The sequence below is a fragment of the Dendrobates tinctorius genome, unplaced genomic scaffold (assembly GCF_039654945.1).
Source record: "Dendrobates tinctorius isolate UK_male_01 unplaced genomic scaffold, ASM3965494v1 ptg000350l, whole genome shotgun sequence".
Lineage (NCBI taxonomy): Eukaryota > Metazoa > Chordata > Amphibia > Anura > Dendrobatidae > Dendrobates > Dendrobates tinctorius.
Genome location: NW_027362016.1, coordinates 2844827 through 2870279, shown reverse-complemented (window position 1 = coordinate 2870279; position 25453 = coordinate 2844827). Strand labels below are relative to the sequence as shown.

The 25453-nt window shown below is 35.7% G+C and overlaps 2 non-coding genes across 2 annotated transcripts; both read right to left on the bottom strand.

Moving 5' to 3' along the window:
* Positions 1 to 282: 282 nt before the first annotated feature.
* On the bottom strand, positions 283 to 365 carry TRNAL-CAG (transfer RNA leucine (anticodon CAG)). The gene has a single exon. It is a non-coding gene; the product is annotated as a tRNA-Leu (tRNA).
* Positions 366 to 2257: 1892 nt separating this feature from the next.
* On the bottom strand, positions 2258 to 2340 carry TRNAL-AAG (transfer RNA leucine (anticodon AAG)). The gene has a single exon. It is a non-coding gene; the product is annotated as a tRNA-Leu (tRNA).
* Positions 2341 to 25453: the final 23113 nt, after the last annotated feature.

Sequence of the window (25453 nt, the reverse complement as noted above, 5' to 3'; positions counted from 1 at the left end):
AAATCCGTTTCTAGATATATTTCATGACAGCACTGTAGAAGGTTGATTCCCTACCCTAATAGGGACAGAGAACACAAAGAGGTGAAATAGTCCCTCCTCATTGACTGTCCAAAGGATTTTTCTAGTGCCAAAAGAACAACAGACATATGCACAAAAAATCTGTTTGATGTTCCTAGAGTGTTCTTTTTTGAAAGGACAAATTCAGATTCACTCCAAAGACTCTCAGGAAATTTTTCAAAACCACATTACATGAAGATAAAGTTTCTTGAAATTAAGTGTTGATGTCAGAAGTGGTATTTGAACCCACGCCTCCAGGGGAGACTGCGACCTGAACGCAGCGCCTTAGACCACTCGGCCATCCTGACTTTGATATGCAATTGGAACTTAACTCCTTCCATGCTAGTCAGCAGAAATGTTACCATTCCTTGTGATTAAAAACTTGTCACACCACCCCAAAAAAGTCAATAAATAACATTTTTTATATGCGTACTTTTCATCTGCATTAATTTTTAAACCTCCATTTATTTTGTTTGGATATTAGAAATGTTAGATTTCTCACAAATGCGGTGATGCACCACATTTCTTCAGAAACTACTGTTTGGCCACACAGCAGGGCTTTGAAAGGAAGAGCCCTATTTGGGTTTTGCAATGCAGATTTTGCAGGAATACCTTGCAGATGAAATTTGCAGAGTACCAAAACAGCAGAAAACCTCCCAAAGTGACCACATTTTAGAAATTATTTTGCACAATGAGTTAATCAACACCTGCAATTACTATTGTCAGCCTATAGGTGTTTTCACTCTGAACCATCCAGCATTGCAAGTATGCCAGTTTAGTGCCCAGCTTTTGCTTGCAGAGACAAGCAACCCATACATTTTTAAGTGGGCTCTACTCACTGGAGCAATGTCAAATATGTAGATGCTTTGTCTCACCATTAAAGTAGAAACCTCCTATATTTCAAATTAAAGATGACGGACCTGTGTGGAGCTTGTGTTTTTTTGCCTTTTTGACTTTGTCCACAGCATATTTTTTAAGGACATTTGTCTCAGTAATGCCTCAGTGTTTCAAAGTCAAACAAGCTGACTATAATCATTCAGCTAGTGTCTGATAAGTGCTGTCTGTTTCAGCTATCAGGTTACCTTTTAATCCTCTTACAGCTAAGTCAATCTGAAATAAAACAAAATAGAGGAAAAATTACTAAAAAACATTCAAGTGTTCAAAAGGAAAAAGTTACCGTTTCTCAAATTTTTAACATTTTGTTTTCTGTAGATAGTTAAGATTTTTAGGCCTTTTGATCATGATCAGTCCATGTGCTTTGTTTAATATCTCCTTAAAATGTAAACGGTGAAGAAAAAGCATTTTGCCGAAAACCGGGACCTTTAGATCTTCAGTCTAACGCTCTCCCAACTGAGCTATTTCGGCCATATCTATACATTTTCTGGGGGGTTTGACGCTCTGCAAATGTCAAGTGTCACACCTGGAGGGATATATTATAATTTTTCATTTGACTGTTTTTTGAAGCATGATTTCTATTTGAAACGCCTTCCATTTTGCTGTACATATTTAATAACATTCATTGACTATTTGTGAATGAGTAGAAAAAGACAGCAATTTTGCCATTGAATTTTTACATTTTCAGTTTGTCTCCATGCACCAGTATAATTCTGACCCTGTGCTTCTAGAATAGGTCATGGTCGCACATAAAACACAATTTGCATGCATAATGTTACATCAAGTTTTATTTTTTATGAGATGCAAACAATTGGAGCAAAAAAGAGACAAAAATTTAGAGAAAATATTTTATTGATTGTTAAAAGTGAGACCATTTGTCCCAAAATGTGCTGAAACATGTCAGAATGACATGGGCATTTCACATTTTTTAAACTATGATTACCTACTTGTTAAGTTTTTGTTTATTAAGCATCGTTATGGTCTATTGATGTATGATGTGAAAACTATGAAAGTAGACTTACCAGCAAATCCGTTTCTAGATATATTTCATGACAGCACTGTAGAAGGTTGATTCCCTACCCTAATAGGGACAGAGAACACAAAGAGGTGAAATAGTCCCTACTCATTGACTGTCCAAAGGATTTTTCTAGTGCCAATAGAACAACAGACATATGCACAAAAAATCTGTTTGATGTTCCTAGAGTTCTTTTTTGAGAGGACAAATTCAGATTCACTCCAAAGACTCTCAGGAAATTTCTCAAAACCACATTACATGAAGATAAAGTTTCTTGAAATTAAATGTTGATGTCAGAAGTGGGATTTGAACCCACGCCTCCAGGGGAGACTGCGACCTTAACGCAGCGCCTTAGACCACTCGGCCATCCTGACTTCGATATGCAATTGGAACTTAACTCCTTCCATGCTAGTCAGCAGAAATGTTACCATTCCTTGTGATTAAAAACTTGTCACACCACCCCAAAAAAGTAAATAAATAACATTTTTTATATGCGTACTTTTCGTCTGCATTAATTTTTAAACCTCCATTTATTTTGTTTGGATATTAGAAATGTTAGATTTCTCACAAATGCGGTGATGCACCACATTTCTTCAGAAACTACTGTTTGGCCACACAGCAGGGCTTTGAAAGGAAGAGCCCTATTTGGGTTTTGCAATGCAGATTTTGCAGGAATACCTTGCAGATGAAATTTGCAGAGTACCAAAACAGCAGAAAACCTCCCAAAGTGACCACATTTTAGAAATTATTTTGCACAATGAGTTAATCAACACCTGCAATTACTATTGTCAGCCTATAGGTGTTTTCACTCTGAACCATCCAGCATTGCAAGTATGCCAGTTTAGTGCCCAGCTTTTGCTTGCAGAGACAAGCAACCCATACATTTTTAAGTGGGCTCTACTCACTGTAGCAATGTCAAATATGTAGATGCTTTGTCTCACCATTAAAGTAGAAACCTCCTATATTTCAAATTAAAGATGACGGACCTGTGTGGAGCTTGTGTTTTTTGCCTTTTTGACTTTGTCCACAGCATATTTTTTAAGGACATTTGTCTCAGTAATGCCTCAGTGTTTCAAAGTCAAACAAGCTGACTATAATCATTCAGCTAGTGTCTGATAAGTGCTGTCTGTTTCAGCTATCAGGTTACCTTTTAATCCTCTTACAGCTAAGTTAATCTGAAATAAAACAAAATAGAGGAAAAATTACTAAAAAACATTCATGTGTTCAAAAGGAAAAAGTTACCGTTTCTCAAATTTTTAACATTTTGTTTTCTGTAGATAGTTAAGATTTTTAGGCCTTTTGATCATGATCAGTCCATGTGCTTTGTTTAATATCTCCTTAAAATGTAAATGGTGAAGAAAAAGCATTTTGCCGAAACCCGGGACCTTTAGATCTTCAGTCTAACGCTCTCCCAACTGAGCTATTTCGGCCATATCTATACATTTTCTGGGGGGTTTGACACTCTGCAAATGTCAAGTGTCACACCTGGAGGGATATATTATAATTTTTCATTTGACTGTTTTTTGAAGCATGATTTCTATTTGAAACGCCTTCCATTTTGCTGTACATATTTAATAACATTCATTAACTATTTGTGAATGAGTAGAAAAAGACAGCAATTTTGCCATTGAATTTTTACATTTTCAGTTTGTCTCCATGCACCAGTATAATTCTGACCCTGTGCTTCTAGAATAGGTCATGGTCGCACATAAAACACAATTTGCATGCATAATGTTACATCAAGTTTTATTTTTTATGAGATGCAAACAATTGGAGCAAAAAAGAGACAAAAATTTAGAGAAAATATTTTATTGATTGTTAAAAGTGAGACCATTTGTCCCAAAATGTGCTGAAACATGTCAGAATGACATGGGCATTTCACATTTTTTAAACTATGATTACCTACTTGTTAAGTTTTTGTTTATTAAGTATCGTTATGGTCTATTGATGTATGAGGTGAAAACTATGAAAGTAGACTTACCAGCAAATCCGTTTCTAGATATATTTCATGACAGCACTGTAGAAGGTTGATTCCCTACCCTAATAGGGACAGAGAACACAAAGAGGTGAAATAGTCCCTCCTCATTGACTGTCCAAAGGATTTTTCTAGTGCCAAAAGAACAACAGACATATGCACAAAAAATCTGTTTGATGTTCCTAGAGTGTTCTTTTTTGAGAGGACAAATTCAGATTCACTCCAAAGACTCTCAGGAAATTTTTCAAAACCACATTACTAAGTTTTGTTTGACCTCATCTAATCAATAAATGAAGACAAAGTTACTTGAAATTAAATGTTGATGTCAGAAGTGGGATCTGAACCCACGCCTCCAGGGGAGACTGCGACCTGAACGCTGCGCCTTTGACCGCTCGGCCATCCTGACTTCGATATGCAGTTGGAATTTAACTCCTTCCATGCTAGTCAGCAGAAATGTTACCATTCCTTGTGATTACAAACTTGTCACACCACCCCAAAAAAGTCAATAAATAACATTTTTTATATGCGTACTTTTCGTCTGCATTAATTTTTAAACCTCCATTTATTTTGTTTGGATATTAGAAATGTTAGATTTCTCACAAATGCGGTGATGCACCACATTTCTTCAGAAACTACTGTTTGGCCACACAGCAGGGATTTGAAAGGAAGAGCCCTATTTGGGTTTTGCAATGCAGATTTTGCAGGAATACCTTGCAGATGAAATTTGCAGCGTACCAAAACAGCAGAAAACCTCCCAAAGTGACCACATTTTAGAAATTATTTTGCACAATGAGTTAATCAACACCTGCAATTACTATTGTCAGCCTATAGGTGTTTTCACTCTGAACCATCCAGCATTGCAAGTATGCCAGTTTAGTGCCCAGCTTTTGCTTGCAGAGACAAGCAACCCATACATTTTTAAGTGGGCTCTACTCACTGGAGCAATGTCAAATATGTAGATGCTTTGTCTCACCATTAAAGTAGAAACCTCCTATATTTCAAATTAAAGATGACGGACCTGTGTGGAGCTTGTGTTTTTTTGCCTTTTTGACTTTGTCCACAGCATATTTTTTAAGGACATTTGTCTCAGTAATGCCTCAGTGTTTCAAAGTCAAACAAGCTGACTATAATCATTCAGCTAGTGTCTGATAAGTGCTGTCTGTTTCAGCTATCAGGTTACCTTTTAATCCTCTTACAGCTAAGTCAATCTGAAATAAAACAAAATAGAGGAAAAATTACTAAAAAACATTCATGTGTACAAAAGGAAAAAGTTACCGTTTCTCAAATTTTTAACATTTTGTTTTCTGTAGATAGTTAAGATTTTCAGGCCTTTTGATCATGATCAGTCCATGTGCTTTGTTTAATATCTCCTTAAAATGTAAACGGTGAAGAAAAAGCATTTGGCCGAAACCCGGGACCTTTAGATCTTCAGTCTAACGCTCTCCCAACTGAGCTATTTCGGCCATATCTATACATTTTCTGGGGGGTTTGACACTCTGCAAATGTCAAGTGTCACACCTGGAGGGATATATTATAATTTTTCATTTGACTGTTTTTTGAAGCATGATTTCTATTTGAAACGCCTTCCATTTTGCTGTACATATTTAATAACATTCATTAACTATTTGTGAATGAGTAGAAAAAGACAGCAATTTTGCCATTGAATTTTTACATTTTCAGTTTGTCTCCATGCACCAGTATAATTCTGACCCTGTGCTTCTAGAATAGGTCATGGTCGCACATAAAACACAATTTGCATGCATAATGTTACATCAAGTTTTATTTTTTATGAGATGCAAACAATTGGAGCAAAAAAGAGACAAAAATTTAGAGAAAATATTTTATTGATTGTTAAAAGTGAGACCATTTGTCCCAAAATGTGCTGAAACATGTCAGAATGACATGGGCATTTCACATTTTTTAAACTATGATTACCTACTTGTTAAGTTTTTGTTTATTAAGTATCGTTATGGTCTATTGATGTATGAGGTGAAAACTATGAAAGTAGACTTACCAGCAAATCCGTTTCTAGATATATTTCATGACAGCACTGTAGAAGGTTGATTCCCTACCCTAATAGGGACAGAGAACACAAAGAGGTGAAATAGTCCCTCCTCATTGACTGTCCAAAGGATTTTTCTAGTGCCAAAAGAACAACAGACATATGCACAAAAAATCTGTTTGATGTTCCTAGAGTTCTTTTTTGAGAGGACAAATTCAGATTCACTCCAAAGACTCTCAGGAAATTTTTCAAAACCACATTACATGAAGAAAAAGTTTCTTGAAATTAAATGTTGATGTCAGAAGTGGGATTTGAACCCACGCCTCCAGGGGAGACTGCGACCTGAACGCAAAGTCAATAAATAACATTTTTTATATGCGTACTTTTCATCTGCATTAATTTTTAAACCTCCATTTATTTTGTTTGGATATTAGAAATGTTAGATTTCTCACAAATGCGGTGATGCACCACATTTCTTCAGAAACTACTGTTTGGCCACACAGCAGGGCTTTGAAAGGAAGAGCCCTATTTGGGTTTTGCAATGCAGATTTTGCAGGAATACCTTGCAGATGAAATTTGCAGAGTACCAAAACAGCAGAAAACCTCCCAAAGTGACCACATTTTAGAAATTATTTTGCACAATGAGTTAATCAACACCTGCAATTACTATTGTCAGCCTATAGGTGTTTTCACTCTGAACCATCCAGCATTGCAAGTATGCCAGTTTAGTGCCCAGCTTTTGCTTGCAGAGACAAGCAACCCATACATTTTTAAGTGGGCTCTACTCACTGGAGCAATGTCAAATATGTAGATGCTTTGTCTCACCATTAAAGTAGAAACCTCCTATATTTCAAATTAAAGATGACGGACCTGTGTGGAGCTTGTGTTTTTTTGCCTTTTTGACTTTGTCCACAGCATATTTTTTAAGGACATTTGTCTCAGTAATGCCTCAGTGTTTCAAAGTCAAACAAGCTGACTATAATCATTCAGCTAGTGTCTGATAAGTGCTGTCTGTTTCAGCTATCAGGTTACCTTTTAATCCTCTTACAGCTAAGTCAATCTGAAATAAAACAAAATAGAGGAAAAATTACTAAAAAACATTCATGTGTTCAAAAGGAAAAAGTTACCGTTTCTCAAATTTTTAACATTTTGTTTTCTGTAGATAGTTAAGATTTTTAGGCCTTTTGATCATGATCAGTCCATGTGCTTTGTTTAATATCTCCTTAAAATGTAAATGGTGAAGAAAAAGCATTTTGCCGAAACCCGGGACCTTTAGATCTTCAGTCTAACGCTCTCCCAACTGAGCTATTTCGGCCATATCTATACATTTTCTGGGGGGTTTGACACTCTGCAAATGTCAAGTGTCACACCTGGAGGGATATATTATAATTTTTCATTTGACTGTTTTTTGAAGCATGATTTCTATTTGAAACGCCTTCCATTTTGCTGTACATATTTAATAACATTCATTAACTATTTGTGAATGAGTAGAAAAAGACAGCAATTTTGCCATTGAATTTTTACATTTTCAGTTTGTCTCCATGCACCAGTATAATTCTGACCCTGTGCTTCTAGAATAGGTCATGGTCGCACATAAAACACAATTTGCATGCATAATGTTACATCAAGTTTTATTTTTTATGAGATGCAAACAATTGGAGCAAAAAAGAGACAAAAATTTAGAGAAAATATTTTATTGATTGTTAAAAGTGAGACCATTTGTCCCAAAATGTGCTGAAACATGTCAGAATGACATGGGCATTTCACATTTTTTAAACTATGATTACCTACTTGTTAAGTTTTTGTTTATTAAGTATCGTTATGGTCTATTGATGTATGAGGTGAAAACTATGAAAGTAGACTTACCAGCAAATCCGTTTCTAGATATATTTCATGACAGCACTGTAGAAGGTTGATTCCCTACCCTAATAGGGACAGAGAACACAAAGAGGTGAAATAGTCCCTCCTCATTGACTGTCCAAAGGATTTTTCTAGTGCCAAAAGAACAACAGACATATGCACAAAAAATCTGTTTGATGTTCCTAGAGTGTTCTTTTTTGAGAGGACAAATTCAGATTCACTCCAAAGACTCTCAGGAAATTTTTCAAAACCACATTACTAAGTTTTGTTTGACCTCATCTAATCAATAAATGAAGACAAAGTTACTTGAAATTAAATGTTGATGTCAGAAGTGGGATCTGAACCCACGCCTCCAGGGGAGACTGCGACCTGAACGCTGCGCCTTTGACCGCTCGGCCATCCTGACTTCGATATGCAATTGGAATTTAACTCCTTCCATGCTAGTCAGCAGAAATGTTACCATTCCTTGTGATTACAAACTTGTCACACCACCCCAAAAAAGTCAATAAATAACATTTTTTATATGCGTACTTTTCGTCTGCATTAATTTTTAAACCTCCATTTATTTTGTTTGGATATTAGAAATGTTAGATTTCTCACAAATGCGGTGATGCACCACATTTCTTCAGAAACTACTGTTTGGCCACACAGCAGGGATTTGAAAGGAAGAGCCCTATTTGGGTTTTGCAATGCAGATTTTGCAGGAATACCTTGCAGATGAAATTTGCAGCGTACCAAAACAGCAGAAAACCTCCCAAAGTGACCACATTTTAGAAATTATTTTGCACAATGAGTTAATCAACACCTGCAATTACTATTGTCAGCCTATAGGTGTTTTCACTCTGAACCATCCAGCATTGCAAGTATGCCAGTTTAGTGCCCAGCTTTTGCTTGCAGAGACAAGCAACCCATACATTTTTAAGTGGGCTCTACTCACTGGAGCAATGTCAAATATGTAGATGCTTTGTCTCACCATTAAAGTAGAAACCTCCTATATTTCAAATTAAAGATGACGGACCTGTGTGGAGCTTGTGTTTTTTTGCCTTTTTGACTTTGTCCACAGCATATTTTTTAAGGACATTTGTCTCAGTAATGCCTCAGTGTTTCAAAGTCAAACAAGCTGACTATAATCATTCAGCTAGTGTCTGATAAGTGCTGTCTGTTTCAGCTATCAGGTTACCTTTTAATCCTCTTACAGCTAAGTCAATCTGAAATAAAACAAAATAGAGGAAAAATTACTAAAAAACATTCATGTGTACAAAAGGAAAAAGTTACCGTTTCTCAAATTTTTAACATTTTGTTTTCTGTAGATAGTTAAGATTTTCAGGCCTTTTGATCATGATCAGTCCATGTGCTTTGTTTAATATCTCCTTAAAATGTAAACGGTGAAGAAAAAGCATTTGGCCGAAACCCGGGACCTTTAGATCTTCAGTCTAACGCTCTCCCAACTGAGCTATTTCGGCCATATCTATACATTTTCTGGGGGGTTTGACACTCTGCAAATGTCAAGTGTCACACCTGGAGGGATATATTATAATTTTTCATTTGACTGTTTTTTGAAGCATGATTTCTATTTGAAACGCCTTCCATTTTGCTGTACATATTTAATAACATTCATTAACTATTTGTGAATGAGTAGAAAAAGACAGCAATTTTGCCATTGAATTTTTACATTTTCAGTTTGTCTCCATGCACCAGTATAATTCTGACCCTGTGCTTCTAGAATAGGTCATGGTCGCACATAAAACACAATTTGCATGCATAATGTTACATCAAGTTTTATTTTTTATGAGATGCAAACAATTGGAGCAAAAAAGAGACAAAAATTTAGAGAAAATATTTTATTGATTGTTAAAAGTGAGACCATTTGTCCCAAAATGTGCTGAAACATGTCAGAATGACATGGGCATTTCACATTTTTTAAACTATGATTACCTACTTGTTAAGTTTTTGTTTATTAAGTATCGTTATGGTCTATTGATGTATGAGGTGAAAACTATGAAAGTAGACTTACCAGCAAATCCGTTTCTAGATATATTTCATGACAGCACTGTAGAAGGTTGATTCCCTACCCTAATAGGGACAGAGAACACAAAGAGGTGAAATAGTCCCTCCTCATTGACTGTCCAAAGGATTTTTCTAGTGCCAAAAGAACAACAGACATATGCACAAAAAATCTGTTTGATGTTCCTAGAGTTCTTTTTTGAGAGGACAAATTCAGATTCACTCCAAAGACTCTCAGGAAATTTTTCAAAACCACATTACATGAAGAAAAAGTTTCTTGAAATTAAATGTTGATGTCAGAAGTGGGATTTGAACCCACGCCTCCAGGGGAGACTGCGACCTGAACGCAAAGTCAATAAATAACATTTTTTATATGCGTACTTTTCATCTGCATTAATTTTTAAACCTCCATTTATTTTGTTTGGATATTAGAAATGTTAGATTTCTCACAAATGCGGTGATGCACCACATTTCTTCAGAAACTACTGTTTGGCCACACAGCAGGGCTTTGAAAGGAAGAGCCCTATTTGGGTTTTGCAATGCAGATTTTGCAGGAATACCTTGCAGATGAAATTTGCAGAGTACCAAAACAGCAGAAAACCTCCCAAAGTGACCACATTTTAGAAATTATTTTGCACAATGAGTTAATCAACACCTGCAATTACTATTGTCAGCCTATAGGTGTTTTCACTCTGAACCATCCAGCATTGCAAGTATGCCAGTTTAGTGCCCAGCTTTTGCTTGCAGAGACAAGCAACCCATACATTTTTAAGTGGGCTCTACTCACTGGAGCAATGTCAAATATGTAGATGCTTTGTCTCACCATTAAAGTAGAAACCTCCTATATTTCAAATTAAAGATGACGGACCTGTGTGGAGCTTGTGTTTTTTTGCCTTTTTGACTTTGTCCACAGCATATTTTTTAAGGACATTTGTCTCAGTAATGCCTCAGTGTTTCAAAGTCAAACAAGCTGACTATAATCATTCAGCTAGTGTCTGATAAGTGCTGTCTGTTTCAGCTATCAGGTTACCTTTTAATCCTCTTACAGCTAAGTCAATCTGAAATAAAACAAAATAGAGGAAAAATTACTAAAAAACATTCATGTGTTCAAAAGGAAAAAGTTACCGTTTCTCAAATTTTTAACATTTTGTTTTCTGTAGATAGTTAAGATTTTTAGGCCTTTTGATCATGATCAGTCCATGTGCTTTGTTTAATATCTCCTTAAAATGTAAATGGTGAAGAAAAAGCATTTTGCCGAAACACGGGACCTTTAGATCTTCAGTCTAACGCTCTCCCAACTGAGATATTTCGGCCATATCTATACATTTTCTCGGGGGTTTGACACTCTGCAAATGTCAAGTGTCACACCTGGAGGGATATATTATAATTTTTCATTTGACTGTTTTTTGAAGCATGATTTCTATTTGAAACGCCTTCCATTTTGCTGTACATATTTAATAACATTCATTAACTATTTGTGAATGAGCAGAAAGAGACAACAATTTTGCCATTGAATTTTTACATTTTCAGTTTGTCTCCATGCACCAGTATAATTCTGACCCTGTGCTTCTAGAATAGGTCATGGTCGCACATAAAACACAATTTGCATGCATAATGTTACATCAAGTTTTATTTTTTATGAGATGCAAACAATTGGAGCAAAAAAGAGACAAAAATTTAGAGAAAATATTTTATTGATTGTTAAAAGTGAGACCATTTGTCCCAAAATGTGCTGAAACATGTCAGAATGACATGGGCATTTCACATTTTTTAAACTATGATTACCTACTTGTTAAGTTTTTGTTTATTAAGTATCGTTATGGTCTATTGATGTATGAGGTGAAAACTATGAAAGTAGACTTACCAGCAAATCCGTTTCTAGATATATTTCATGACAGCACTGTAGAAGGTTGATTCCCTACCCTAATAGGGACAGAGAACACAAAGAGGTGAAATAGTCCCTCCTCATTGACTGTCCAAAGGATTTTTCTAGTGCCAAAAGAACAACAGACATATGCACAAAAAATCTGTTTGATGTTCCTAGAGTTCTTTTTTGAGAGGACAAATTCAGATTCACTCCAAAGACTCTCAGGAAATTTTTCAAAACCACATTACATGAAGAAAAAGTTTCTTGAAATTAAATGTTGATGTCAGAAGTGGGATTTGAACCCACGCCTCCAGGGGAGACTGCGACCTGAACGCAAAGTCAATAAATAACATTTTTTATATGCGTACTTTTCATCTGCATTAATTTTTAAACCTCCATTTATTTTGTTTGGATATTAGAAATGTTAGATTTCTCACAAATGCGGTGATGCACCACATTTCTTCAGAAACTACTGTTTGGCCACACAGCAGGGCTTTGAAAGGAAGAGCCCTATTTGGGTTTTGCAATGCAGATTTTGCAGGAATACCTTGCAGATGAAATTTGCAGAGTACCAAAACAGCAGAAAACCTCCCAAAGTGACCACATTTTAGAAATTATTTTGCACAATGAGTTAATCAACACCTGCAATTACTATTGTCAGCCTATAGGTGTTTTCACTCTGAACCATCCAGCATTGCAAGTATGCCAGTTTAGTGCCCAGCTTTTGCTTGCAGAGACAAGCAACCCATACATTTTTAAGTGGGCTCTACTCACTGGAGCAATGTCAAATATGTAGATGCTTTGTCTCACCATTAAAGTAGAAACCTCCTATATTTCAAATTAAAGATGACGGACCTGTGTGGAGCTTGTGTTTTTTTGCCTTTTTGACTTTGTCCACAGCATATTTTTTAAGGACATTTGTCTCAGTAATGCCTCAGTGTTTCAAAGTCAAACAAGCTGACTATAATCATTCAGCTAGTGTCTGATAAGTGCTGTCTGTTTCAGCTATCAGGTTACCTTTTAATCCTCTTACAGCTAAGTCAATCTGAAATAAAACAAAATAGAGGAAAAATTACTAAAAAACATTCATGTGTTCAAAAGGAAAAAGTTACCGTTTCTCAAATTTTTAACATTTTGTTTTCTGTAGATAGTTAAGATTTTTAGGCCTTTTGATCATGATCAGTCCATGTGCTTTGTTTAATATCTCCTTAAAATGTAAATGGTGAAGAAAAAGCATTTTGCCGAAACACGGGACCTTTAGATCTTCAGTCTAACGCTCTCCCAACTGAGATATTTCGGCCATATCTATACATTTTCTCGGGGGTTTGACACTCTGCAAATGTCAAGTGTCACACCTGGAGGGATATATTATAATTTTTCATTTGACTGTTTTTTGAAGCATGATTTCTATTTGAAACGCCTTCCATTTTGCTGTACATATTTAATAACATTCATTAACTATTTGTGAATGAGTAGAAAGAGACAACAATTTTGCCATTGAATTTTTACATTTTCAGTTTGTCTCCATGCACCAGTATAATTCTGACCCTGTGCTTCTAGAATAGGTCATGGTCGCACATAAAACACAATTTGCATGCATAATGTTACATCAAGTTTTATTTTTTATGAGATGCAAACAATTGGAGCAAAAAAGAGACAAAAATTTAGAGAAAATATTTTATTGATTGTTAAAAGTGAGACCATTAGTCCCAAAATGTGCTGAAACATGTCAGAATGACATGGGCATTTCACATTTTTTAAACTATGATTACCTACTTGTTAAGTTTTTGTTTATTAAGTATCGTTATGGTCTATTGATGTATGAGGTGAAAACTATGAAAGTAGACTTACCAGCAAATCCGTTTCTAGATATATTTCATGACAGCACTGTAGAAGGTTGATTCCCTACCCTAATAGGGACAGAGAACACAAAGAGGTGAAATAGTCCCTCCTCATTGACTGTCCAAAGGATTTTTCTAGTGCCAAAAGAACAACAGACATATGCACAAAAAATCTGTTTGATGTTCCTAGAGTTCTTTTTTGAGAGGACAAATTCAGATTCACTCCAAAGACTCTCAGGAAATTTTTCAAAACCACATTACATGAAGAAAAAGTTTCTTGAAATTAAATGTTGATGTCAGAAGTGGGATTTGAACCCACTCCTCCAGGGGAGACTGCGACCTGAACGCAAAGTCAATAAATAACATTTTTTATATGCGTACTTTTCATCTGCATTAATTTTTAAACCTCCATTTATTTTGTTTGGATATTAGAAATGTTAGATTTCTCACAAATGCGGTGATGCACCACATTTCTTCAGAAACTACTGTTTGGCCACACAGCAGGGCTTTGAAAGGAAGAGCCCTATTTGGGTTTTGCAATGCAGATTTTGCAGGAATACCTTGCAGATGAAATTTGCAGAGTACCAAAACAGCAGAAAACCTCCCAAAGTGACCACATTTTAGAAATTATTTTGCACAATGAGTTAATCAACACCTGCAATTACTATTGTCAGCCTATAGGTGTTTTCACTCTGAACCATCCAGCATTGCAAGTATGCCAGTTTAGTGCCCAGCTTTTGCTTGCAGAGACAAGCAACCCATACATTTTTAAGTGGGCTCTACTCACTGGAGCAATGTCAAATATGTAGATGCTTTGTCTCACCATTAAAGTAGAAACCTCCTATATTTCAAATTAAAGATGACGGACCTGTGTGGAGCTTGTGTTTTTTTGCCTTTTTGACTTTGTCCACAGCATATTTTTTAAGGACATTTGTCTCAGTAATGCCTCAGTGTTTCAAAGTCAAACAAGCTGACTATAATCATTCAGCTAGTGTCTGATAAGTGCTGTCTGTTTCAGCTATCAGGTTACCTTTTAATCCTCTTACAGCTAAGTCAATCTGAAATAAAACAAAATAGAGGAAAAATTACTAAAAAACATTCATGTGTTCAAAAGGAAAAAGTTACCGTTTCTCAAATTTTTAACATTTTGTTTTCTGTAGATAGTTAAGATTTTTAGGCCTTTTGATCATGATCAGTCCATGTGCTTTGTTTAATATCTCCTTAAAATGTAAATGGTGAAGAAAAAGCATTTTGCCGAAACCCGGGACCTTTAGATCTTCAGTCTAACGCTCTCCCAACTGAGCTATTTCGGCCATATCTATACATTTTCTGGGGGGTTTGACACTCTGCAAATGTCAAGTGTCACACCTGGAGGGATATATTATAATTTTTCATTTGACTGTTTTTTGAAGCATGATTTCTATTTGAAACGCCTTCCATTTTGCTGTACATATTTAATAACATTCATTAACTATTTGTGAATGAGTAGAAAAAGACAGCAATTTTGCCATTGAATTTTTACATTTTCAGTTTGTCTCCATGCACCAGTATAATTCTGACCCTGTGCTTCTAGAATAGGTCATGGTCGCACATAAAACACAATTTGCATGCATAATGTTACATCAAGTTTTATTTTTTATGAGATGCAAACAATTGGAGCAAAAAAGAGACAAAAATTTAGAGAAAATATTTTATTGATTGTTAAAAGTGAGACCATTTGTCCCAAAATGTGCTGAAACATGTCAGAATGACATGGGCATTTCACATTTTTTAAACTATGATTACCTACTTGTTAAGTTTTTGTTTATTAAGTATCGTTATGGTCTATTGATGTATGAGGTGAAAACTATGAAAGTAGACTTACCAGCAAATCCGTTTCTAGATATATTTCATGACAGCACTGTAGAAGGTTGATTCCCTACCCTAATAGGGACAGAGAACACAAAGAGGTGAAATAGTCCCTCCTCATTGACTGTCCAAAGGATTTTTCTAATGCCAAAAGAACAACAGACATATGCACAAAAAATCTGTTTGATGTTCCTAGAGTGTTATTTTTTGAGAGGACAAATTCAGATTCACTCCAAAGACTCTCAGGAAATTTTTCAAAACCACATTACTAAGTTTTGTTTGACCTCATCTAATCAATAAATGAAGACAAAGTTACTTGAAATTAAATGTTGATGTCAGAAGTGGGATCTGAACCCACGCCTCCAGGGGAGACTGCGACCTGAACGCTGCGCCTTTGACCGCTCGGCCATCCTGACTTCGATATGCAATTGGAATTTAACTCCTTCCATGCTAGTCAGCAGAAATGTTACCATTCCTTGTGATTACAAACTTGTCACACCACCCCAAAAAAGTCAATAAATAACATTTTTTATATGCGTACTTTTCGTCTGCATTAATTTTTAAACCTCCATTTATTTTGTTTGGATATTAGAAATGTTAGATTTCTCACAAATGCGGTGATGCACCACATTTCTTCAGAAACTACTGTTTGGCCACACAGCAGGGATTTGAAAGGAAGAGCCCTATTTGGGTTTTGCAATGCAGATTTTGCAGGAATACCTTGCAGATGAAATTTGCAGCGTACCAAAACAGCAGAAAACCTCCCAAAGTGACCACATTTTAGAAATTATTTTGCACAATGAGTTAATCAACACCTGCAATTACTATTGTCAGCCTATAGGTGTTTTCACTCTGAACCATCCAGCATTGCAAGTATGCCAGTTTAGTGCCCAGCTTTTGCTTGCAGAGACAAGCAACCCATACATTTTTAAGTGGGCTCTACTCACTGGAGCAATGTCAAATATGTAGATGCTTTGTCTCACCATTAAAGTAGAAACCTCCTATATTTCAAATTAAAGATGACGGACCTGTGTGGAGCTTGTGTTTTTTTGCCTTTTTGACTTTGTCCACAGCATATTTTTTAAGGACATTTGTCTCAGTAATGCCTCAGTGTTTCAAAGTCAAACAAGCTGACTATAATCATTCAGCTAGTGTCTGATAAGTGCTGTCTGTTTCAGCTATCAGGTTACCTTTTAATCCTCTTACAGCTAAGTCAATCTGAAATAAAACAAAATAGAGGAAAAATTACTAAAAAACATTCATGTGTACAAAAGGAAAAAGTTACCGTTTCTCAAATTTTTAACATTTTGTTTTCTGTAGATAGTTAAGATTTTCAGGCCTTTTGATCATGATCAGTCCATGTGCTTTGTTTAATATCTCCTTAAAATGTAAACGGTGAAGAAAAAGCATTTGGCCGAAACCCGGGACCTTCAGATCTTCAGTCTAACGCTCTCCCAACTGAGCTATTTCGGCCATATCTATACATTTTCTGGGGGGTTTGACACTCTGCAAATGTCAAGTGTCACACCTGGAGGGATATATTATAATTTTTCATTTGACTGTTTTTTGAAGCATGATTTCTATTTGAAACGCCTTCCATTTTGCTGTACATATTTAATAACATTCATTAACTATTTGTGAATGAGTAGAAAAAGACAGCAATTTTGCCATTGAATTTTTACATTTTCAGTTTGTCTCCATGCACCAGTATAATTCTGACCCTGTGCTTCTAGAATAGGTCATGGTCGCACATAAAACACAATTTGCATGCATAATGTTACATCAAGTTTTATTTTTTATGAGATGCAAACAATTGGAGCAAAAAAGAGACAAAAATTTAGAGAAAATATTTTATTGATTGTTAAAAGTGAGACCATTTGTCCCAAAATGTGCTGAAACATGTCAGAATGACATGGGCATTTCACATTTTTTAAACTATGATTACCTACTTGTTAAGTTTTTGTTTATTAAGTATCGTTATGGTCTATTGATGTATGAGGTGAAAACTATGAAAGTAGACTTACCAGCAAATCCGTTTCTAGATATATTTCATGACAGCACTGTAGAAGGTTGATTCCCTACCCTAATAGGGACAGAGAACACAAAGAGGTGAAATAGTCCCTCCTCATTGACTGTCCAAAGGATTTTTCTAGTGCCAAAAGAACAACAGACATATGCACAAAAAATCTGTTTGATGTTCCTAGAGTTCTTTTTTGAGAGGACAAATTCAGATTCACTCCAAAGACTCTCAGGAAATTTTTCAAAACCACATTACATGAAGAAAAAGTTTCTTGAAATTAAATGTTGATGTCAGAAGTGGGATTTGAACCCACGCCTCCAGGGGAGACTGCGACCTGAACGCAAAGTCAATAAATAACATTTTTTATATGCGTACTTTTCATCTGCATTAATTTTTAAACCTCCATTTATTTTGTTTGGATATTAGAAATGTTAGATTTCTCACAAATGCGGTGATGCACCACATTTCTTCAGAAACTACTGTTTGGCCACACAGCAGGGCTTTGAAAGGAAGAGCCCTATTTGGGTTTTGCAATGCAGATTTTGCAGGAATACCTTGCAGATGAAATTTGCAGAGTACCAAAACAGCAGAAAACCTCCCAAAGTGACCACATTTTAGAAATTATTTTGCACAATGAGTTAATCAACACCTGCAATTACTATTGTCAGCCTATAGGTGTTTTCACTCTGAACCATCCAGCATTGCAAGTATGCCAGTTTAGTGCCCAGCTTTTGCTTGCAGAGACAAGCAACCCATACATTTTTAAGTGGGCTCTACTCACTGGAGCAATGTCAGATATGTAGATGCTTTGTCTCACCATTAAAGTAGAAACCTCCTATATTTCAAATTAAAGATGACGGACCTGTGTGGAGCTTGTGTTTTTTTGCCTTTTTGACTTTGTCCACAGCATATTTTTTAAGGACATTTGTCTCAGTAATGCCTCAGTGTTTCAAAGTCAAACAAGCTGACTATAATCATTCAGCTAGTGTCTGATAAGTGCTGTCTGTTTCAGCTATCAGGTTACCTTTTAATCCTCTTACAGCTAAGTCAATCTGAAATAAAACAAAATAGAGGAAAAATGACTAAAAAACATTCATGTGTTCAAAAGGAAAAAGTTACCGTTTCTCAAATTTTTAACATTTTGTTTTCTGTAGATAGTTAAGATTTTTAGGCCTTTTGATCATGATCAGTCCATGTGCTTTGTTTAATATCTCCTTAAAATGTAAATGGTGAAGAAAAAGCATTTTGCCGAAACACGGGACCTTTAGATCTTCAGTCTAACGCTCTCCCAACTGAGATATTTCGGCCATATCTATACATTTTCTCGGGGGTTTGACACTCTGCAAATGTCAAGTGTCACACCTGGAGGGATATATTATAATTTTTCATTTGACTGTTTTTTGAAGCATGATTTCTATTTGAAACGCCTTCCATTTTGCTGTACATATTTAATAACATTCATTAACTATTTGTGAATGAGTAGAAAGAGACAACAATTTTGCCATTGAATTTTTACATTTTCAGTTTGTCTCCATGCACCAGTATAATTCTGACCCTGTGCTTCTAGAATAGGTCATGGTCGCACATAAAACACAATTTGCATGCATAATGTTACATCAAGTTTTATTTTTTATGAGATGCAAACAATTGGAGCAAAAAAGAGACAAAAATTTAGAGAAAATATTTTATTGATTGTTAAAAGTGAGACCATTTGTCCCAAAATGTGCTGAAACATGTCAGAATGACATGGGCATTTCACATTTTTTAAACTATGATTACCTACTTGTTAAGTTTTTGTTTATTAAGTATCGTTATGGTCTATTGATGTATGAGGTGAAAACTATGAAAGTAGACTTACCAGCAAATCCGTTTCTAGATATATTTCATGACAGCACTGTAGAAGGTTGATTCCCTACCCTAATAGGGACAGAGAACACAAAGAGGTGAAATAGTCCCTCCTCATTGACTGTCCAAAGGATTTTTCTAGTGCCAAAAGAACAACAGACATATGCACAAAAAATCTGTTTGATGTTCCTAGAGTTCTTTTTTGAGAGGACAAATTCAGATTCACTCCAAAGACTCTCAGGAAATTTTTCAAAACCACATTACATGAAGAAAAAGTTTCTTGAAATTAAATGTTGATGTCAGAAGTGGGATTTGAACCCACTCCTCCAGGGGAGACTGCGACCTGAACGCAAAGTCAATAAATAACATTTTTTATATGCGTACTTTTCATCTGCATTAATTTTTAAACCTCCATTTATTTTGTTTGGATATTAGAAATGTTAGATTTCTCACAAATGCGGTGATGCACCACATTTCTTCAGAAACTACTGTTTGGCCACACAGCAGGGCTTTGAAAGGAAGAGCCCTATTTGGGTTTTGCAATGCAGATTTTGCAGGAATACCTTGCAGATGAAATTTGCAGAGTACCAAAACAGCAGAAAACCTCCCAAAGTGACCACATTTTAGAAATTATTTTGCACAATGAGTTAATCAACACCTGCAATTACTATTGTCAGCCTATAGGTGTTTTCACTCTGAACCATCCAGCATTGCAAGTATGCCAGTTTAGTGCCCAGCTTTTGCTTGCAGAGACAAGCAACCCATACATTTTTAAGTGGGCTCTACTCACTGGAGCAATGTCAAATATGTAGATGCTTTGTCTCACCATTAAAGTAGAAACCTCCTATATTTCAAATTAAAGATGACGGACCTGTGTGGAGCTTGTGTTTTTTTGCCTTTTTGACTTTGTCCACAGCATATTTTTTAAGGACATTTGTCTCAGTAATGCCTCAGTGTTTCAAAGTCAAACAAGCTGACTATAATCATTCAGCTAGTGTCTGATAAGTGCTGTCTGTTTCAGCTATCAGGTTACCTTTTAATTCTCTTACAGCTAAGTCAATCTGAAATAAAACAAAATAGAGGAAAAATTACTAAAAAACATTCATGTGTTCAAAAGGAAAAAGTTACCGTTTCTCAAATTTTTAACATTTTGTTTTCTGTAGATAGTTAAGATTTTTAGGCCTTTTGATCATGATCAGTCCATGTGCTTTGTTTAATATCTCCTTAAAATGTAAATGGTGAAGAAAAAGCATTTTGCCGAAACCCGGGACCTTTAGATCTTCAGTCTAACGCTCTCCCAACTGAGCTATTTCGGCCATATCTATACATTTTCTGGGGGGTTTGACACTCTGCAAATGTCAAGTGTCACACCTGGAGGGATATATTATAATTTTTCATTTGACTGTTTTTTGAAGCATGATTTCTATTTGAAACGCCTTCCATTTTGCTGTACATATTTAATAACATTCATTAACTATTTGTGAATGAGTAGAAAAAGACAGCAATTTTGCTATTGAATTTTTACATTTTCAGTTTGTCTCCATGCACCAGTATAATTCTGACCCTGTGCTTCTAGAATAGGTCATGGTCGCACATAAAACACAATTTGCATGCATAATGTTACATCAAGTTTTATTTTTTATGAGATGCAAACAATTGGAGCAAAAAAGAGACAAAAATTTAGAGAAAATATTTTATTGATTGTTAAAAGTGAGACCATTTGTCCCAAAATGTGCTGAAACATGTCAGAATGACATGGGCATTTCACATTTTTTAAACTATGATTACCTACTTGTTAAGTTTTTGTTTATTAAGTATCGTTATGGTCTATTGATGTATGAGGTGAAAACTATGAAAGTAGACTTACCAGCAAATCCGTTTCTAGATATATTTCATGACAGCACTGTAGAAGGTTGATTCCCTACCCTAATAGGGACAGAGAACACAAAGAGGTGAAATAGTCCCTCCTCATTGACTGTCCAAAGGATTTTTCTAATGCCAAAAGAACAACAGACATATGCACAAAAAATCTGTTTGATGTTCCTAGAGTGTTCTTTTTTGAGAGGACAAATTCAGATTCACTCCAAAGACTCTCAGGAAATTTTTCAAAACCACATTACTAAGTTTTGTTTGACCTCATCTAATCAATAAATGAAGACAAAGTTACTTGAAATTAAATGTTGATGTCAGAAGTGGGATCTGAACCCACGCCTCCAGGGGAGACTGCGACCTGAACGCTGCGCCTTTGACCGCTCGGCCATCCTGACTTCGATATGCAATTGGAATTTAACTCCTTCCATGCTAGTCAGCAGAAATGTTACCATTCCTTGTGATTACAAACTTGTCACACCACCCCAAAAAAGTCAATAAATAACATTTTTTATATGCGTACTTTTCGTCTGCATTAATTTTTAAACCTCCATTTATTTTGTTTGGATATTAGAAATGTTAGATTTCTCACAAATGCGGTGATGCACCACATTTCTTCAGAAACTACTGTTTGGCCACACAGCAGGGATTTGAAAGGAAGAGCCCTATTTGGGTTTTGCAATGCAGATTTTGCAGGAATACCTTGCAGATGAAATTTGCAGCGTACCAAAACAGCAGAAAACCTCCCAAAGTGACCACATTTTAGAAATTATTTTGCACAATGAGTTAATCAACACCTGCAATTACTATTGTCAGCCTATAGGTGTTTTCACTCTGAACCATCCAGCATTGCAAGTATGCCAGTTTAGTGCCCAGCTTTTGCTTGCAGAGACAAGCAACCCATACATTTTTAAGTGGGCTCTACTCACTGGAGCAATGTCAAATATGTAGATGCTTTGTCTCACCATTAAAGTAGAAACCTCCTATATTTCAAATTAAAGATGACGGACCTGTGCGGAGCTTGTGTTTTTTTGCCTTTTTGACTTTGTCCACAGCATATTTTTTAAGGACATTTGTCTCAGTAATGCCTCAGTGTTTCAAAGTCAAACAAGCTGACTATAATCATTCAGCTAGTGTCTGATAAGTGCTGTCTGTTTCAGCTATCAGGTTACCTTTTAATCCTCTTACAGCTAAGTCAATCTGAAATAAAACAAAATAGAGGAAAAATTACTAAAAAACATTCATGTGTACAAAAGGAAAAAGTTACCGTTTCTCAAATTTTTAACATTTTGTTTTCTGTAGATAGTTAAGATTTTCAGGCCTTTTGATCATGATCAGTCCATGTGCTTTGTTTAATATCTCCTTAAAATGTAAACGGTGAAGAAAAAGCATTTGGCCGAAACCCGGGACCTTCAGATCTTCAGTCTAACGCTCTCCCAACTGAGCTATTTCGGCCATATCTATACATTTTCTGGGGGGTTTGACACTCTGCAAATGTCAAGTGTCACACCTGGAGGGATATATTATAATTTTTCATTTGACTGTTTTTTGAAGCATGATTTCTATTTGAAACGCCTTCCATTTTGCTGTACATATTTAATAACATTCATTAACTATTTGTGAATGAGTAGAAAAAGACAGCAATTTTGCCATTGAATTTTTACATTTTCAGTTTGTCTCCATGCACCAGTATAATTCTGACCCTGTGCTTCTAGAATAGGTCATGGTCGCACATAAAACACAATTTGCATGCATAATGTTACATCAAGTTTTATTTTTTATGAGATGCAAACAATTGGAGCAAAAAAGAGACAAAAATTTAGAGAAAATATTTTATTGATTGTTAAAAGTGAGACCATTTGTCCCAAAATGTGCTGAAACATGTCAGAATGACATGGGCATTTCACATTTTTTAAACTATGATTACCTACTTGTTAAGTTTTTGTTTATTAAGTATCGTTATGGTCTATTGATGTATGAGGTGAAAACTATGAAAGTAGACTTACCAGCAAATCCGTTTCTAGATATATTTCATGACAGCACTGTAGAAGGTTGATTCCCTACCCTAATAGGGACAGAGAACACAAAGAGGTGAAATAGTCCCTCCTCATTGACTGTCCAAAGGATTTTTCTAGTGCCAAAAGAACAACAGACATATGCACAAAAAATCTGTTTGATGTTCCTAGAGTTCTTTTTTGAGAGGACAAATTCAGATTCACTCCAAAGACTCTCAGGAAATTTTTCAAAACCACATTACATGAAGAAAAAGTTTCTTGAAATTAAATGTTGATGTCAGAAGTGGGATTTGAACCCACGCCTCCAGGGGAGACTGCGACCTGAACGCAAAGTCAATAAATAACATTTTTTATATGCGTACTTTTCATCTGCATTAATTTTTAAACCTCCATTTATTTTGTTTGGATATTAGAAATGTTAGATTTCTCACAAATGCGGTGATGCACCACATTTCTTCAGAAACTACTGTTTGGCCACACAGCAGGGCTTTGAAAGGAAGAGCCCTATTTGGGTTTTGCAATGCAGATTTTGCAGGAATACCTTGCAGATGAAATTTGCAGAGTACCAAAACAGCAGAAAACCTCCCAAAGTGACCACATTTTAGAAATTATTTTGCACAATGAGTTAATCAACACCTGCAATTACTATTGTCAGCCTATAGGTGTTTTCACTCTGAACCATCCAGCATTGCAAGTATGCCAGTTTAGTGCCCAGCTTTTGCTTGCAGAGACAAGCAACCCATACATTTTTAAGTGGGCTCTACTCACTGGAGCAATGTCAAATATGTAGATGCTTTGTCTCACCATTAAAGTAGAAACCTCCTATATTTCAAATTAAAGATGACGGACCTGTGTGGAGCTTGTGTTTTTTTGCCTTTTTGACTTTGTCCACAGCATATTTTTTAAGGACATTTGTCTCAGTAATGCCTCAGTGTTTCAAAGTCAAACAAGCTGACTATAATCATTCAGCTAGTGTCTGATAAGTGCTGTCTGTTTCAGCTATCAGGTTACCTTTTAATCCTCTTACAGCTAAGTCAATCTGAAATAAAACAAAATAGAGGAAAAATTACTAAAAAACATTCATGTGTTCAAAAGGAAAAAGTTACCGTTTCTCAAATTTTTAACATTTTGTTTTCTGTAGATAGTTAAGATTTTTAGGCCTTTTGATCATGATCAGTCCATGTGCTTTGTTTAATATCTCCTTAAAATGTAAATGGTGAAGAAAAAGCATTTTGCCGAAACACGGGACCTTTAGATCTTCAGTCTAACGCTCTCCCAACTGAGATATTTCGGACATATCTATACATTTTCTCGGGGGTTTGACACTCTGCAAATGTCAAGTGTCACACCTGGAGGGATATATTATAATTTTTCATTTGACTGTTTTTTGAAGCATGATTTCTATTTGAAACGCCTTCCATTTTGCTGTACATATTTAATAACATTCATTAACTATTTGTGAATGAGTAGAAAAAGACAACAATTTTGCCATTGAATTTTTACATTTTCAGTTTGTCTCCATGCACCAGTATAATTCTGACCCTGTGCTTCTAGAATAGGTCATGGTCGCACATAAAACACAATTTGCATGCATAATGTTACATCAAGTTTTATTTTTTATGAGATGCAAACAATTGGAGCAAAAAAGAGACAAAAATTTAGAGAAAATATTTTATTGATTGTTAAAAGTGAGACCATTTGTCCCAAAATGTGCTGAAACATGTCAGAATGACATGGGCATTTCACATTTTTTAAACTATGATTACCTACTTGTTAAGTTTTTGTTTATTAAGTATCGTTATGGTCTATTGATGTATGAGGTGAAAACTATGAAAGTAGACTTACCAGCAAATCCGTTTCTAGATATATTTCATGACAGCACTGTAGAAGGTTGATTCCCTACCCTAATAGGGACAGAGAACACAAAGAGGTGAAATAGTCCCTCCTCATTGACTGTCCAAAGGATTTTTCTAGTGCCAAAAGAACAACAGACATATGCACAAAAAATCTGTTTGATGTTCCTAGAGTTCTTTTTTGAGAGGACAAATTCAGATTCACTCCAAAGACTCTCAGGAAATTTTTCAAAACCACATTACATGAAGAAAAAGTTTCTTGAAATTAAATGTTGATGTCAGAAGTGGGATTTGAACCCACGCCTCCAGGGGAGACTGCGACCTGAACGCAAAGTCAATAAATAACATTTTTTATATGCGTACTTTTCGTCTGCATTAATTTTTAAACCTCCATTTATTTTGTTTGGATATTAGAAATGTTAGATTTCTCACAAATGCGGTGATGCACCACATTTCTTCAGAAACTACTGTTTGGCCACACAGCAGGG